The sequence below is a fragment of the Manacus vitellinus genome, unplaced genomic scaffold (assembly GCF_001715985.3).
Source record: "Manacus vitellinus isolate BGI_N305 unplaced genomic scaffold, ASM171598v3 scaffold_7_pilon, whole genome shotgun sequence".
Lineage (NCBI taxonomy): Eukaryota > Metazoa > Chordata > Aves > Passeriformes > Pipridae > Manacus > Manacus vitellinus.
Window position 1 is genome coordinate 13,197,117 of NW_021940813.1, and position 18,325 is coordinate 13,215,441.

The following is an 18,325-nucleotide window of genomic DNA, read 5'->3' on the forward strand; positions in this document are numbered from 1 at the left end:
TTTAAGTCTTCAGCGGAAAATTGCCATCCTCTAGTTACAGTCAAATATTGAAGGAAGTATTTGGAAACTGAAGAAAAGTATTGGAAATAATTTTTCATGGTGGCAGGTTACAGATGTTGCTTGCCAAATCTAACCTCAGGATAATAAACAGAATTGATCCAGAATCACAGAATGACTAGGGTTGGAAGTGACCTCTGGAGATCATCTAGTCTCATATCCTTGCTACAGCTTCACCTAGAGCAGGTTTCACAGGATTGTGCCCAGGTGGGTTTCAAATATCTCCAGAGAAGGACATGTTCCAATTCTCTGTCATCCTCACAGTAAAGAAGCTTTTCCTGATATTCCAATAGAACTCTGTTTCAGTTTGTGCCTGTTGTCCTGTTACTGGGCACCATTGAGAAGCCTTGGTCCATCCTCTTAACACCCACCCTTCAGATACTTACATACATGGATAAAGTCCCCTCTCCATCTTCTCCAAGTTAAACAGGCCCAGCTCACTCAACCTTTCCTCCTAATAGATGCTCCAGTTTCCTAGTCATCTTTGGAGAAGTGATGCTTGAACATTAACCACTTGGACCCACCGCCTACTTTCCAGAGCTCCAACTCATGGGATTCCTCCAAGTAGGTCCTTGAAGAGGCCAACGTTTGTTCTCCTGAAATCCAGGGCTGGGATCCTACTTATTGTCCTGCTTCTTCCACGCAGGATCCTGAACTCCAACATCACACGGTCACTGCAACCAAGGCTGTCCCCAGCCTTCACATCCCAAACCAGTCCTTCTTTGTTTATTAGTACGAGGGCCAGCAGCACACCTCTCCTCCACCATCTGTATCAAAAAGTTATCACCAGTGCTCTGCAGGAATCTCCTTGCCTGCGTGTGCCCAACTGTGTTGTCTTCCCAGCAGATGTCAGGGTGGTTGAAGAAGGTGGTAGATAAGAGCCAAGGCTTGTGATTGTGAGGCTACTGTAAGCAGCCTTGACTTCCTTTTCCTGATCAGGTGGTCTGCCATAAACACCCATCCACAACAGTGTCACCCATGTTAGCCTGCCCCTCAGTTCTGACCCATACAGTCTCAACTTGTTCTTCATCCATAGCTCTGGACAGAGTTCAGTATATTCCAGTTGTTCTCTCACATTAAAACCAACTCCACCACTTCATCTTGCTGGCCTGTCTTTCCTATAAAATACACAGCCATCCATGACAGTATTCCAGTTGTGGAAAATTGATCTGTTCAACAGTTTGAGAGGCAAGAACACTGTTGCTGAGTGGACTGAGTTTACACTTACTGTAAGATGTAACTGCTTATATGAAACAATTTCACAGGTCATATACCAATTAAGGGAAAAGGCTCATTTCACACAACATGTGAAAAAAACATTTCTCAGAGAAGGATGAAAAACCATAGTGTCTAATCTTACGTTTGTTCTCAGTCAGTCCTGGAACAGCAACTCTCATTTCAATGGGATTTCAGCAGGTAGCCTTAACGCACAGGTTCTGTACATGAATCACGCCACCTTCCCTATCAAGCATCCATAAGGAGAGAAAGAGCAAGATCTACATGCCTGTCCACCTTCTGACAAGTCAGAAGTTTTTCTATCATTGTAAAAAAAAAAAACCAACAGATTTCCAATTCATAAACCACAGAAGGATAGCTGTTTCAAACTACTGTTCTCCATGTAAACTTGTAATAGAAAAGCTTTACATCTTCAGGTACTGGAATACAAACCAGTTTTTTGTAATTTTATCCACTCACTCTGGCTGACAGTAAGTGTTATTTCTATAATTCCTCCTTGAAGACATCCCACATGAAGCAGCTTTTCCCAGCACAAACTGAAATTGTTCCAGTTCTCTCCAGTTCTCTCCAAACAAGTTTCCACTGCATTCTCCAAGAGCACTGACCTTGCAAACATGCTGGGCAGGTCTAATTCAGATTGCAAGAGCTAAACTTAGGGAATGGAGTATAAGCCTAGAACTGAAGTCTGTTTTCTGTAAGTAGAAAAAGGAGTAAAATCAGAAATAATGATACCTATGGACAGGCTGAGATGGTCATCCTGCAGCCTCGAGGGAAAGGTTTTTAGCTGTGAGGCGAAGGTACACCTGGGATTTTTGCTTTTCCATTTAGCCATTAACACTGCTGTGGTATCCTCTGTATGAAGCTGGCACACAGTTTTTGTCTGTTCTCTGCCACCGTATTGCTACCTGCCACATGGATGGTCACTGTTTGTCATTTGTGGGCAAACCTAGCTCAGAGGTGCTCCTATCTCAATGTGGGTTGTGAGGCCCTGTGAGAACACACGTAAACCGAATCATGTAAACTGAGCACAAGTCAATTCATTTGAAAGGAAAAAGAAAACGCGCGTCACTGGCTCCTTTAAAGGAAATTTTCTCACTGCATTTTCCATCTCACCCTAGCCCCAGAAAGCGCAGTTTGTTCACTCGTCCTTGCTCAACCTATAATGAGGTAGAAATATTTTCCAGTTCATCAACTGCCTCTGACTTACAGGAACATGTTGAAAACCTTCTGCCGTTGGCCCATGCACGCCTCACCCAGCGCTCTGCGGAGGACAGCCAGCTGTGACGCCACCACTCAGACCTCAACCACAGAGTGACCTCAGGTTCCCTTCTGGGTCAACCACCAGCTTATAACATTGTTTCAGAGACAAATATTTGCAGCAGTGGCTTATCAACAGCTTATCTCAAAATTGTGTCATGCATCTGACCCACTTCACCCTTTTTTTTTTTTATTTGCGTTTACAGACTCTTTGATCTGCTTGTTACGGACAAGTTTTGCTACATTCTTAAACAGGTATTTCTCTCTGAACAGATCATTGTTCAGACATTTGTAAAACTATTTGGAGCCCAGGGCTATATATCTATTTCTTTACTATTTTAAGCAAAGTACGAAACAACACAGCCTGAATCCAGGAGGATTATTGCCTGGGAAGGCAAAAGGTAAAGGAATATATTGGAGCTGTTACATACCCAGCTGTACATAGGAAGAGACTCTGCTATGGATTACACTCCTTACCTCTCCTTCATATAAGTGCTATTTGTGTAACTATTTATTTTACTCTGTCATCTTGTCTTTTAAAAGATATGGTTTAAGCTCTGCACAATCATCACTTGACATACAAGAACACATGCTGCAAAGTAAGCTATTACTAAATTGCCAAAGCTTATCAACTTCACTTAACAGAGTGGTAAAAGCAACAGAGAGCAACCCCATCAGTCAGGCAAAAACCATCAGGGTTTCCTTAAACTCCCTGCTCCCACCACAACTCAGAACCATTCACATCTGCCTGCACCAGTGCTCCATGTGCCATCGCACCACTGCACATCTCTGAGGAAAGCACTTCACTTCAGGAACAGGGTAAGACTTTTCCATCAGCTCCAAGCAGAACATTTTATGCCAACACTGAGAACTGCAAGGCTTACGACTCAGTGCCTGTTTGTGCGCACACACGTGCGCAGCCTCCAACTGAACTGCACGAAACAAACACTAAAACCGGTTTCAAACAACTCTAAGTCTTATATTGAAGCTTAATAGTAGAAGTATTTTATGTACTAGAAAAAGTTGACTCCTGAGCAGAGGTTAAAAAAGCCCCAACCTGAAACACAACTGTTTTCAATCAGTAAAGAGCCTTGTGAGCAGGGCAGGAGCAAGGCAGTCACACTTGGTCAGTGCAAGGCTCTGTCCAGTCCTCTCTCCTGTGTAACAGTGAGCTGCAGATGCCTATGGAAACTCAAGCACACGAATCATGCAGTACTCCTCTTCAAGTAGGAAGATTAGTAATGCCAGCATACTGCACATCACAAAAATATTGATCTGAATTGTGCAGCTATCAGGACACACAAGTCAGCATTGATAATCAAAAGATTTCAGTTATTAAGGAGTGTTGGTAAGAAAAAGTCTGCCAGGGAATAAAGGCTGCTGATGCATGCTAATATTTACAACCACTGAAATACACCTGAAAGAAATGCCATCTCCCATGCTCAACCTTTTGTCTTTAATATGCAAAGGCAACTCAATCATTTACCTGCATATGATGTGGAAAAGGTGGACATTTTCATCTCATGTCAGTCTTACTGAGGAGTTTAAGAACCTCCATTCCTGAGAAGAATCTGCCAGTCACCACACCAAGTAAATAATTTTCACGATAGCAGTGCCTACAGCTTTAGGTCAGAGGTTGTTTTATACATTTGCTGATACTTCAATCTGTCTTCCCTTTGAAAAAAAAACCTAGCACCACCTTCACTAAACACATGCTTTTAGGAGTATGTGAACAGCCTGCAGGGGTGAAAGAGATGAAGCAAATTATTTTCAAAACCTCCTTGCCTTTTTCTTCTCACTATTTAGAAAAGGAATGCTCCAAGAACAGCATTCATCCACCTAAAATTGTTCTGTGTTTCATATGCACTAGTCTGTATCAAATTCATATTAAAAAGGTCGATAAATACAGCATGTGTCAATAAATGTGTGTAGGAGTGTAAGTGAAATTTCAGTTAAGCTTAAAACACAAAAATTTCAAGTCTGAAAACAGGTTACTCCATCTTTTAAGAACTTGGCATAAGGATACCAACAAGCAGTACAGATTTTTCATAAAAGTATGAGTCCACTTATTCACTGAACTGCTTCACATTCTTTGTAGGTAATCAGTCCCTCAGCATCTGGATATGGCAAAGCAGATATTCAGCAGGTCACTCTCTTAAATGCTGCATGCACAGCCTTGCCAAAAATCACTATTAAAACCTGAAAACCCACAGAAATCTGCAAAGTACACAGAATTGTTATGGATGCTTTATCTGCTTTTCAAATCTTATTGTGGAAGTATGAGAGCAAGCACAATGTCTTAAGTAAAATGGCAAGTACAGAGCTATCACACCATCCCATCCTAACAAGTAGATTGCACGAAGTCTGCCCAGAGGTTATCCAAATTTCTTCTGATGCATGTCTCTGCCAAGAGCATTTCATTCTCTTGCACATGAGTTTCGTAAAGCCCATCCTACAGATGGTTAACACTATACATTTTAAACATTGCAAATATGGTTCTTCAAAGGCACTAGTCATCCAAGGATTTCTGTTCATTTTACTGCTCACCTCTTCCTTTCCAAGACCTAGGGGCACAACACAGTAAAGCTCCAGAACATGAGAGAAGAGAACCCAGACCCTCCAACTCTTGCCCACTCAGCAGAGACATAATCCCGAACCCTATTACCCACAAGCAACTGACATAGCAAAAGGAGCTTGATGGAAGCAGGAAAGAACTATCTACACTGGAATTTGGACAGGGCTGGCACTGGGCCAGCTGAAATACCCATCTGTTCCTGAAACTTTCATTTTCTGGAGGCTGAGCTGAAAATAGTATCTAAACCTTACTAGTAGTGAGAGTGAATGGGGAGTTCCTTTTTAACTCAAGTGGAAATGCCATGTTTTGCACAGGAGCTGCACCAGCATCCTTTGGGAATGAAAATACAGGATGATCACAGGAACATTAAAGGACAACACTATTTTTATCAGGGGAAGTGTATATCCTTGTGTTTCTGGCATTTTAGACCACTTCAGCAACTAAGTTGTTAATTATTTCAAGGAATACTTTACATAAGCAGCATATCCATTAACATATTTTGATCTTGAGAGTACATTTTCACTGACTTAAAATACAGCACTCATTTATAAGCTTGAGTTCATTATTTAGAATGACATTTATCATGCACTCCAATGTATTTCAAAATGCTTATTTTGTAAAATTTATTCAAAATGCTGTGTGTGTGTATATATATATATGCAAAATTGAAATTAAATGTAACTTGAAACTCAATCTTAAAAAAAAAAATCAAACCTTCATAGAAAAGGTTTGTGATCTGAGACTTTTTATAAAAGGGAAAATGGTCCCTCCATTGCTGCAGTTCAGATATGAATTAGAAGACAGACCTTGAGGGTTTTTTTTTAAAAAAAAAACTGAGAACACTGACATTTTATAATAGATCATGAAGCCAATTATAACGCAAGACACTCCAAGCCTGCACAAAACCATGTAACTGAATCTTGCAATTTTTTTATTCATACAAAGAATCCTTATCCTATGTTTGTCAAATTTCAGTCTCTTAAGAGTGCACAACAGGCTGAGAAATCATAGATTTTTCCAAAGGAAAAAAAAAAAATCTCCATTGGTTGGGTTGATGCCTTTTTTTTTTTTTTAGTTGAAGTCAAAATTCAGTTTAGGTATTACTCATACAAAACAAATGTGTTATAGAAAATTCCACTTCATTTTGACACAGCATGAAGTGTTGTTAGACAGGGTTTACCTTACCATTTGAAGAAGCAAACACCAATTCTTTGTTGCGATTTACTCTTCAGTAAATGAGTTAACTTAGGAAGCTCAGCAGTACAATTCCGTTTTGTTCTCATGTTAAAATATCATCAGTAAAATGATATTCTACTTCAGTATAAATAACAGTTTGTGAAATATTGCTCCATCACTCATAAAGAAGATTGCCAAACTCACCTAAGGTGCAAAGAGTAACTTGAAAACAGTTGAAAAAGTGAGAAGCTTTTAGCAGCAAGGAGATAACATCTCCTATTATGTTTTATGAATAGGCAATCAAAATATGTTCTCAAATTCAGAGACCCTTTTAGCACCTAAGGAAAAACAATGGAAACGACCACTAGATAAACGCTGAAGTCAAAGTACAACAAGGAAAATGGGCAGAAATGCACATAATCTTTGCAAATATATGAAAATTAAGTGCTATCAGAAATTTCTTCTGACACTTTCATTGTTAAACTCAAGCCAAGGCTACTCAAAACATGTATCTTTCACAGTCAAATCTTTCCTCAGTTACTGACCCAGTAACTGCATTGCTAGGGGTGAACCCTGGAAAACAAAGCTGTTTTAACTTCACCACTGAGAGGTCTACAGGACTGCCTACAGACGGTACCACAGTATGCTCCTGCTGCCTCTACAACAGCTGCCTTATTATTTCCACATTTCTTTGCAACTACAAGGAAATATCTCAGGAGTTTCACTCTCAGATGCTATGCCAGGATAACTTTACGATCTGTTCCATTTGTAGGCGTTTTCACAGCTGAAAGCATACCAAGAGTGACCAACAGCAAACCTCATGACAATTACTGTTATCTTTACATATCCAGGCAAAAACATTTCTCTACTTATTTTGGAAGACAAACAGCCTTTCATTCTCAGTGCGTGCTTGATGGGATGCACTCCAGTCACCACTGCAGCCCTGATGCACCCAATCACCCATTTCATCCAAATTAGACGTAAATAAATTCATCATCTTGGACCATAATCAAATAAGGCACCTCGCTCACTTCTCCTCTGCACCCGGATAAGATGCTCAGATGCTGAGCCACACTGGCAATAGTTTAATTGTGTGGGAAAAAAAGTGGTTGTAGATGACAAGAGATAAAACACAGAGGATACCTAAAGTTATTTAGAAAGATTATAGAAGAACATCCAACGTTTACCTTTTTACATTTTAGTGACAGCTTGCATAACTGCAGTACAAGGTCTGTGAGGAAACTCTGAATCTTTTGAAGCTTCTGCATAAACATGAGTTTCTGCTGTTGGAGTTCTAATACGCAGAATTTTACCCAAATAATGAGGTCATCTGGGAAACTAAAAGCCACAGGCAGACATGGCTCAGACAAAGTCACTCTGGTCACTCGCAGAGGCAGTAATCAAAACTCCCCTTTCAGTTATCATCAGGATTTTACTCATTTTGCCAAGCTCCTTTGACCACAAGCAGCAGTAGCACCACCAGTTGCAAGCACATTGAAGGAACTCCTAGAGCTTGCACCTAGGAAACATTCCCAGACCCCACAAAATAGACTGACCCAAACCCACTGGTGACTGATACATACCAGAGTAGGTCAAAAAAATACAGCAGCAAAGTTATCATCTGCAGGTTTCTGGATTTCACTGCAGAAAGCCTGGCACATGGATCAAAGCAGGAAGGCCTCTCCCATACAAAGTTCATAGCAAGATTTTTCTACACAACAAAACTCAAGTTAATCTCTCTGGATCTGTTTTCAGTGGGCCCTGCTTCCAGTAAAGAAATATAAGAATAAAGCTTTTTGTATGCATTTTTGTCTAACATTTATATCACCAGATTTTTTTCTCTCTGGTCAGTGCAATGTAGATGAGTGCTTAAACATTCAGTTCAGCAACACCTTTATGCTTGTTTCCATTAGCCTTTCCTCCCTAATTTTTAATTGCTTAAAACAACTGTAAGATCCAAATGTCACAATATACAAAAATAATTCATACCTCATTTAAGAACCGTAACTCTCTTGCAAAATCTTCCACAGCACTACACAAAGAGATTAATGTCCAGAATTAAATTTTAGCAACATGAGTTTAAAGATTCAGCCAACTATCCAGCAAACTTTTTTTAAGCATGTCCAAAAATCAAATTCTGTACATTAAAAAAGGAGACAAAAAGTGTTTTAAATTATGTCTTTTCCAAAGCCCCAGAGGGAGCGACTTGATGAAGACTTGTTTTCCAAGTCTTGATAGCAGAGTGAAGATTTGTGCAGTTTAAAATTAATTGACATGTTATTAGGAGCATTGCACTCAATTGAAATGGGCATAATTCATTGACAAAGGGGTAAGTCAGGAATGAAATTTCTGTGAAAGGATTTTCTAACCACCAGGTCAGTGGCAATTTGTGTGAAACAACTGAGACTGGTTCACTCTGGAAAAAAAAAAGTCACTAATGGCACAGCCTATTTCTCAGCTCTCAGAGATGCTGCACAATCCATCACACATCACTACCAAGTCATTTCTGCCCAACTTTTTGCTCCTGTCATCCAATAAAGATAATGATGGCATAACTTGCACTTGCAAGAGACTGTCAAAAATTGCTCTGGACTTCAATCGTTCTCCACACAGGGCATCTGCTGCACTGCACCAGAGAACTCACACTCTTGCATAGCTGAAGGGAGCAACTCAGTGGCTGAGATTTGCAATAGGTATGCAAATCTGTTTAATTTCTCAATTCTTGGCACAACTTTCAACAAACATTTATGGCTCAAAATAGCAAATTAATAAGGAAGAAATTAAAACATTGGGCAGAGAAAAGATGTTGATTTATTTGACTCTGAAGAGATGGGTAAAATGGAGAGTGATCTCTGACCTATGTTGCATGCTGATTTTGGATCTCCAAAGGCACTAACTGCAGGAAAGTTACTGTTTCTGCAAAGCAAGAAGGAAAGGTCCAATCTAGTCTTGGTGATTTTATAATGATATGAGCATAGCTATTTGTGATCCAGGTTTCATTTGACACAGAAATAACAGAATTTTGTGAATTCTGTGTCAAATGAAACCTGGATCAAAAACAGCTATGCTCATATCTATTTGCGACTGACACAAAGTATGTGAGCTAGGACTTATCCCTAAGCCTGTAAAAAAATCCTTCTGCAATCACAAGGGACAATTCAGAAACCAAGCATCTCCCATGTTTGGGTAATAACCCCAAAACAGGGCAATAAATCTGCATTTGCCTTAGGAAGACAACTCATGCTTGTCTTCACAAAGCCTGTTGTGCTGCATACACAGTATTCACAATCTGCTCTAATAATTACTATATTAAGCAATTATTTCGCATTGTTCCATCATTCGAGAAAAAAGAGCTCAGGGGAGATGCACTGGGAAAGAGCAACTGTGTACCAATTCCACTCATGGCTGTTGCTGAAATACCTTCCGCTCTTGGCACAGCGGTCTGTGCAAGAGGAGCTCACAACGTACTTGAAATGCAAAATTATTCAGTTTGTCATTTCTTTGGTCTTAATGCAACAATTAACAACATGCTTATTTTAATACACCTCCATTATTAGGACAAAACACAGCAGGCAAAGTATTTAAGAATATTAGCTGCAAGGCTTTTATGACTTTTACAAGACTTTCTGGAGTTAATCTAGAAAAACAAAAAGACATCTGTACATATTACTACATATCAGAATAAAAATTATTTGCAAAAGCTTGTCACGTGCAGCTTTTCAAAATATCTTCATTTTTAGCATTACTTTGCTTCAGTATTGAAAATTAAGCCTATGCACCAGGACAGTAAATGAACTAGTTAGCAATCATTTTTCCTTTCAATTGCTCTATTTTCTTTCTTGTTCTTTAACACTGGGAAGTTTTATATTTAGGCAAAAGTCTCTAGGCAAATTATTGCTTAAAGTAAACAAAAGCTAAATACCAAAACCCAAGCTTGTGTTGCATGCCAATTCACGTCTTAAAGGCAGCAGCCTCTCTTCCTTATCCTAACCCTCTGTCTTATACTTTGCACAATTTCTGCACTAAATGAAACAGGAGTCTTGCAGAGCAAATAGTTTATCATGCAATTAAACCCCACATGTTCACAAAAGGGGTCAAAGTGCATCAGCTTTAAAAAAAAAAAAAAAAAAAAAAAGGCAAAACCACAGAAGACTTAATAATTTACATTTTAGTAAGCACATACTCTTTGAATGACTGAGTTAGAAATTCTTTTCTTCTAAATTTCTCTCTCTCAGATTCACATTGAAACAGCCCCATGTGAATTCACTAGGAAAGCTCACAGGTTGAACACTCCCAAGTTTCTTAACTGCTTGTTAGTTTGAAGCCTGAGAACAAGCAAAAGCATTAGTACTTACCAAATATATACTCTTTCCCCTATTTTCCTTGACTAAACCATTTAAACTCCTCAGAGTTTAAGCTTTTAATTCCCTCAGTGCTTTTGCACAGGAATCTGTTGGCTTAGGAGACTTACAACAACCACTTTGTTAGGCATGAGAAGCCACATAACAAGCAAAGTCCTATTCCCAACACTCTTCACTCCAGTCCTACCTAACAAATGTTGCTCTACCTCCCCAGCTGCTGCCCAGCAAGACTGCTGCTACAGAAAGTCCCGTCAACTTGGGATGTCTCAAGTTTTATTTTACAGTACGAAATTAAATTTCAGGTGTTCTTATTACTGACAGCTTACTGAAAGCAAGTCTAAATGGAACAGGAAAACATTTGAATAAAACAGAAAACATAAAACAAAAAATTATTGCTACATTTCTTCATTTGTAATTTTTCAACTGTGGCTTAGTTTTATTCTGCTGTTGAAACTGTGTCTTCAGTCAAAAAACCAGGAGTGGTTTTTCTGTGTGTGAATACTTACAACAGATCTAGATTGCATTTCATCATTGGGTTTGAGGGTAGGCTGACAGGAGGAAAGAAGGTGATGCAAGATATTGTTTGGTTGGTTGTTTTGTTTGAGTTTTTTTTTGGGGGGGGTGCTTACAAGTTGCTGGGGCTTGCACAGGAGCAGGGGAAAAATGTCAGTTTTACCTCTGCTCTCCCATTGACCCATCCACCAACTAATCAAAAAAAGCATCTCCACTGATGACCTGCTTCCCATCTCAGTTGTTCACAAGTGTGAACAATTTTGTCTTTCTGCAACTCCTTAGCCATATCAACTAAGTTGTTCTAAAGCATGTACACAGAGCATATTCAACCTCTAGAAACAATTGTTTCAAGCGGAAAAGATCAACACTTTCACCCACAAGCACTTTTTCCTCTGAAAACTAATCAGTGTATACATGTTTTGCAACACTATCTAGACTTAGATTTTATGAAAAATAATACATCAACATAAAATGATTTTTAAAATAATCTGTGCCATGACATTAGTTCTGAACTAAAACAACTTGCCTGCCCTAACTAATTCCAAGAAATTAAAGGCAGCACTGTCCATTATACAATTAAAAAAATGTAAACTGTCTAATTCTCAGAAAGATTTCTGGTGAGTACACATTCCTAACATATTTGAGGGAAAACAAATAAAATAAAAGCCTTTTCTTAATATGTACAGCAGATACACTCCATTAACTCACTACAATTTCAAAATCATGTTTGGGACTGATGGCATATATAATTCTGAATCTGAGCACTGTATGTACCTTACTAGCACAAAGGACGTATTTAACACTGACAGATAAAATAACAGCTTTGAGGAACTTTATGCCTGTAGATGTTGGTGATTTTGAGGTACGTACAAAACCAGGCTGATTTTAATTCTGAAAAATGACGGCAAACTGTGTTGCCTTTTTCTCTCAAATAAACAGTGAGAAATACACAAATCTACTGATAATTTGGACCTTCCTACGCAAAGAATCCCAAAAAAATTGTGACAATTGCAAATGTTCCATTAAGCAGCAAAAAGCATGCAAAATGCCACATAAATAATACAAACAATTTGAGAACAGTAATTAAAAAAACTATTTTTCACGAAGATGACTCCGACTTCTTAAAATAGCCATGTCCTTTTAGAAATCTATTTGCTTACCTGTATGTTTCATTCTTCCAGATTCAGAAATACAGAAAACGTTTTGTTCATAATTAACAAGTCATGCAAAATGATCCAATTAAACTACAGTTTATAACAGAATTTATTTGTATTATGCACCTTTTTTTAATGTCACAATATTTGGGCACCATACCCAGGCTGTTACTGTTTTAAAGCCCTTAGAACTGCTTTCATAATAATAATTCCCACAACAGTGAAAATCTTTGGCACCATACTTCAATGTCAAAAGGAATTAACTCAAACTGAAAAAATACAAAACCTTTTGTCCTTTTAAATATGAAATTTTAATGAGGTATATAATTGTACTTATTGCACACCAAGAGTACAAATTTAATTCAGATTGAATAATAAAACTAGATTTTTTTTTTTCCAGCTTGCTAAAAAATGCTGGAGACACTACCACAGAGTATTAGCCTTAAAAAAGCTTGACACTCTCCACCGGAAACTGATTTTCCACAAAAATTTTGTGAACTATTCAACTTTAATTCCCGTGCAAGATATTTACAGTCCACTTAGATCCAAACCTACAACATAGCCCGTAGTGAGAGTGCAGCATATAAAAATCCAACACACAGAACAAGCTCACATCAAATGCAACTTTGAGAACAGAAGTCCCAGGGGAGCAGAATGGAAGGTAACAAAACAAACAATTCAGGAGTTTAATATTTTTTCTAAGTCTCCTTCTTAAGCATTCCTGTAATGAAACTGTTTTCACAGTAATTGCTGATCTTCTCTAAGTCTTGACAGACATATAACATGGCAACCATGCAACTTATTTTGCCCCCATGAGCTTCATATATGGCTTGTTTTTTAAAGGAATTAATAAGAAATATTTCCTACTCAACAAGGCATTTACTGTGAACTCATTCCCTTACAGAGGGACTACTCTTCTGAGGTTTGTTTGGGTTTTAATTTTTGTTTTGGTTTTTTTTTTCATTTTGGTGCCAGTATTGCCAACCAAGGACCCGTTGAACACTGGGCTCCAATATGAGGCTCTTCTTTCCTGGTCCACAACCAAGATTATTTCAGGGGCAAAGAGTGTACATGACCATGTGAGGAAGTCACTAGTAGTAGGAACCATGTTTTTAAAACTAGAATTCAAAGCAAAAACAGACACAGGTAAACACCATGCAATACAATTCAGCATTTCAGAGCATCTGCAGGAACTCTAACTTCAAGTCTGCCTTGGTGGAAACTATGATCCTTTCATGAATCTCAAAATCTTCATGAATTCTTTATGGATTAGCCTGTTGGGTCAAGGAGACCGTTTGGGGGCAGGCAATAATCCCAGACACAATTCACTGATGGACAGTAAAGATCCTGCAGTTGGTTGATGCAGTTTAACTGTCTTGAGGGCTGTGATCAGTGGCACTATCCAGGCACACAGCAGACTTATAAATGGGTGGCACAACCTGGTCCATAGGGAGGACCTCTCCTGGTACCACAGCTCTCCAGGGGATTTTGAAAACATGCTGGTGTGCCTAAGGCACAAGGGAGCCCCCATTCAAAGCCCACAGGAAAGCCACAATGAAATTCCCACTTCTCTGAACAATCACTCCCATATGGCCTTTATTCTTACATCCAGTGTGACCATTTACACTGGTTTCTGTCTTACTAGCCAATGCTACCTCAAGATTGTCAAAAAAAAAAGAAAAACCAAACCAAAAACCAAACAACTTTCTCTACTTCCATTTTTCCAAGACTTGCTGCAGAAATGTCCAAACATATAAACATCAGTCTGCAGCACTAAGCTAAAAGGAGGGTAACAGTTGGCTTGAAAAGGGAGAGGAACAATCTACTCTTTATATCCTCCATAGACAGGCTAAAAACATCAGGCTTAAAAACAACCTTCTTAAATCTAAAGACAAGGCAGCAGTAGAGGACATTACCTATAAAAGTTATAGAGTTAGCACCAGGGATTAACAAATTGCTGAATACACAGAAATGGGATTTTGCTGTGGACCGGAGAGAGAACATAGGGATGGCCCGAGGTCCTTTTTCAGCCTTTAAAGATGTGGTCAGTGCAATCACACCACACTGAATACTTTGCCCAATACTTATCATAGCCCATTAGCTTCGGAGTCCATTTGGTTTGAAAGAAGGGCACAAGTGTCGGAGAAAAGCATTTTCCAAACCGCGATTTTCACAGGTCTTATCAGCACCGCTGATGCAGCTCAGCCCCTTCTCTGTGCTGACACAGCCATCAGGTGTCACGGGTTGTTTCTGAACCAGTTAATGTTTCTGCTATCACTGGCCCATGAAAAGTGCTACACTGTGCTCACACTGCCACTTGCCTTTTTCCCATGAACAGGCAGTGCGCAAGGTCAGGAGCAAGTGACAGCAACTCAAGACCTAAGTACTGCAAGACAAGACCATGTCCATCCACCGGTCCCTACCTCAATAGCCACTTCATTAAAAAACTACAGAAATACCACTCATTTTCATCTAATAGCCAGAAAAACCTCAGACACGCTTTTACTGATTATCCTTTCTTTTTTTCCATGTCACACTTTGAAAAGTAAAAATGACAGCCGGAGTCCCATCCTACTGGGCAGCCTCTCTAATGGTGAAACCCTCTTCCTTCTGTATGTTAAAGGGATCCATGATCACTCCAGATTCACTGGTGTTCTTCCCTACCAGTTTCGTGCTCTGAAAGCAGCAGTCAGTAATGAAGCAAAGAGCAGAGAGACGTTCAGACCTAGCTGAGCAGAGCTACAGGGATGAAGATGTGCACAGCCCATTGATCACATCCTGCTTCTCAGAGGAAGCTCAGCCCTGGCATTTTCAGAACATGCACAAAGGTCACTCTAGATTGAGAAAGCTGGTTAAACAGAAGCATATAGGATTTCACATTCTTTGAAATTATTTTGCATTCCAAATAGTCTTTCAAACAAACCATGTCACAAACGTTTTGTGTATCTCAAGACCTAGAACACATTTACAAAGTCAAAAGGTACATAGTCAAGGAAAGTTTGAGTCATAATTAGATAATATTACATAATTTTTTCCAAGATTTAGTATCAGCAAAAATGTTTTTGCTATGAAATGAATGGTGAAGTTTGCTATTTTTAAATTCCACTGGACACAGTTCTGCAGGTTTTGCACAAGAAAGTATTTTCCTGTAATGTTTATACTTAAACATTTCTATAATGAAAGTTTAAAAATAAGATATATGTTCCTTCCAAGTTCAGAAAAACAGGCAACAGAGACATAGTAAGAAATTAAGGGAAGTCTATTACTCATTTTTACTCATAATAAAAAACACCGAATTTTTTAAAAGATAAATAAACAAAACCTGTAAATACTTTCAGAAAGTTACACAATTCTCTTAATTAAGAATGAAATAGATATGGACATAATTAATGAGATATATCCATCACAAAAGAAATGTTTTGTATTAAGACAATCGTGCTGCAAAGGAGACTTAAGCACACAGGAGAATCTCCTGCAGGCCAGCAAAACCAGGGCAGTTCCCTCATCACAGGCAGTGAAAATTCCTGCAGGGAAACCACTGCTAAATAATCTAGACTTGTCAGACATGGATGAAGACATTAATGCCTCCTCACAAAAACCAATGAGAAATGAGCAAATGGCAATGAACTTGGTATTTAATTTAGAGGCAGCCATCAAATGCAACATGCTGAGCTGGCCCACTGTGTGTGAAGGGCTCACCTGCTTGTAGTGCCATGGATAATCCATTTGTTCATTTGAATCCCCAATATAACATGAGACATCTCTTGGGGTCACAGGGAACCTGGGCCTAAGTACAATTTTTTTAAAAAAATGGGGGGAAAAAAGGAGTAGAAATGTTCTCTCCAGGTCCCAGGCAGATGGCAGTCACAAAGGTTGGAAACACTAGGAGAAAGAACTGTCACAAAAGGAGCAAAAATAGTGCTGGGGCACATTGTCTTCAGCTTCACAGGGAGTTAAGAGGCAATTTATAGGACAGAGAGGCAGACAGTTCCCAAAGCCCTGCAGGGATCAAAGGGGGGTTGCAGGTGCAGGTCACCCTGCAAAGCACTCCATGGACAAGGGGTGCCCCCAAACAAAACTCCTGGCAAGCCCTTAGGGGGCTCCATTACACCTCTCAATGGTGGCAGCCTATTTACTATAGGAATATATGAGAATCACTCTCCACCGCATCAATGTTGAAGCACTTGCATTTTTCTTAATGCCAGGGAACTAAGGAAACCAAGAAGGCGACAGGATTCAGCTCTAGTTTCAAGGAAATCTTCTCACAGTAATACATTTTTGCAAGACATACAATTGAAAAAAAAGCCCTAAGTAAAGCTGACAAAAAGAGCTAGAACACATCCCTTCCGTTTCTCTTCCCACTATTTATTTATTTCCTGGCAGATGCAGAGAAGTGCTGAACCAGCAGCTCTCTTGGCTGGTGGAAGTCGCCAGCTGGAGACAAGGGGAACAAAGAGCAGTGCAGGTGGAACTGCGTGGGAAGAGATGGGGGGAGCAAAGAGGGGCACAAAAATAGCGACACAGAGCAGATATGGAGACTCTTGCCTTTCCCTTTTGCTCTTCTCCACTCATCACTGCAGTAATTTTTAAAATGTTATTCTACAGCCATCTTTTATCTCATGCCCACACCACTATTTAGAATCACAGAATCATTTAGGTTGGGAAAAAAACCTTAAGATCATTGAGTCCAACTGTTAACCCAGCACTGTTCCAGTGACTCGACCACTTCCCTGGCCAGCCTACATCAGTTCTAAGTAGTTGTCAATGAGCAGCAGAACAGACAAACCCCAACTTTCTCTAGATCCTTATCTTCAGTTGACATTCCTCTATGGATTCTTTAATGTTTAGTATGGGTTGACTTAATTGTGGGACCTTCCTCTCAGCAGGAAAATGGGTTTTATTCTACCAAATGACTTAGGTCTTTCACATAACTTCAGGAACTCTTCAAAGTCTTTCAATTTTCTTGAAATTTTGCTGAATAGTTAACAAATTCAGAAGTCATTACTGGGATGAATTAATAGCATCATTACACAAGCATCACCTCTTTCGAAAACCAGACCAAAGAAACCCCAGCCTGTGACATGGGAAATTGGCAAATTTTAGATGACAGTTAGAAAGATGAAGTGGACTAAGTAGTAATAAAGGATACCATCTCATTTTTGTGCTCATTTTTGAGCTGAAATCACACAGCTATACAGGAAATGGCAAGATCTTTCAGGAATATAAGTTTGTGGTTAGCAACACAAAAGAACAAAAAGACCATTAGTTGGTAAGTCGGTAAGCTGGCAGGTGGTAAAACCTTGAACTGAATAAAAAGCAGAGTGACGTGTTAAGCAAGCCCCTAATGCAGAACCAGATGAAGGATACCTTCCCTGTAGTATACATTACACATTCAGAAACTCAAAGGTGTCTTCAGCCATTTGACTATTTAATGGTTAATGAGGCTGATGGGTGTGCACACAAGGATATAAATAGCCAGTACATTCTGCTTGCAACCTTGGTAATAAATGAGCTACTGCTGCTACAGAGGGATAGACTGAATGTTCCTATTGCAAATGAGTACTTCTAGCATCATGTTTGCAGCAGTTTTAGATGGACCACAAGAAAAGGGTAACTCAACAGGAAGTGAAACTATCATAACAAGTTATTAAAAGCATTGACAGAGAAAATTCAAACAGAACAGAAACATAAGCAGCAAAGGAAAAGACACATTTTATATTACATGGGACTGAAAAGCCATTTTAGGTTAAAATTTTTTAAGTGTTAAGTTTGGGAAGTGGTTTACTGTGGCTGTGTGTATTAGCTTATGATTCAAACACACCTTTCCTTGGAACTCCAGTATGCTCTTTCATTATAAAACTATAGCTCTGGACATCTTACAGCACTGGTGACCTGTTTTCAAAATGGCTTAATGCTCTTCCACAAACGAAAATTGCTGTACAATGTTTCTTGCAAGACTTTGTATTGCAAAAGTCATCAGGAAGCAAAGACAAATT